At 28.4% G+C, this 804-nt stretch overlaps 1 non-coding gene across 1 annotated transcript; it reads left to right on the top strand.

The window, feature by feature from the left end:
- Positions 1–400: 400 nt before the first annotated feature.
- LOC112516075 lies at positions 401–589 on the top strand. The gene has a single exon (XR_003069592.1). It is a non-coding gene; the product is annotated as a U2 spliceosomal RNA (small nuclear RNA).
- Positions 590–804: the final 215 nt, after the last annotated feature.

Raw genomic sequence — 804 nt, 5'->3', positions numbered from 1 at the left:
TTACAAAAAGAAAAGAGTCAACATTTTTCTCAATATTGTTTGCATAATTGCATCCCGCATAGCATGATGGAGTGAAAGTGGCAAGAGGAAGATTGTTACAAAAAGAAATGACTAAAAATGGAACAAACATATTTTTCTCGGATCTTGACCTTTTGCTTAAGATCAAATGTAGTATATGTTTTTAGTTTAACATATCTATCCTGAATCTTAGGTTTTTTTGTTTAGATCAAATATATTATATGTTCTTAGTTTGATATCTAATATATGAGTTTTCAACTTGCTTCGTCTTTTATTTTGTATATGAGAATGTCCATTATACTACTTGGTGATGTAGTTATTTATCTGTCATCTTGGTGTTACTACTATCAAGGTTTGATACACCCCTCTAATTACAATTTAAATATTATAGAATGTTACGATAAAGTGTAGTATTTGTTTTTATCAGTTTAATATTTGATATGTGGGTCATCGACCCCACTTGATAGTAAATTTTTTTATGAGGAAAAATCCATTATCTTAGCTTGGTGATGTGGTTTTTCATGCATTGCCTTGAACTTCCATTACTGTTGCTACAACTTACGCACTCCTCTAATTTTTACTTGAAATATTATATAACGTTTCTTTTTCATAACTTCAAATGAGATTTCAATTAAATTTGTTACAAAATGAACATTATGATTTTGTCACCTTATATGAGATTTTAAGTAGAATTGTGACTTCTAATTAAACAAACTACTAACATTAGTCAAACATTTCTTGAGTACTTTGTAACACCATTCTCAAGCATACTTAGATAACTTAAAT

Source organism: Cynara cardunculus, assembly GCF_001531365.2.
Source record: "Cynara cardunculus var. scolymus isolate 2C chromosome LG 7, CcrdV1, whole genome shotgun sequence".
Lineage (NCBI taxonomy): Eukaryota > Viridiplantae > Streptophyta > Magnoliopsida > Asterales > Asteraceae > Cynara > Cynara cardunculus.
Note: the sequence above shows the minus strand (reverse complement) of the source record. Positions and strands in the feature narration are given on the sequence as shown.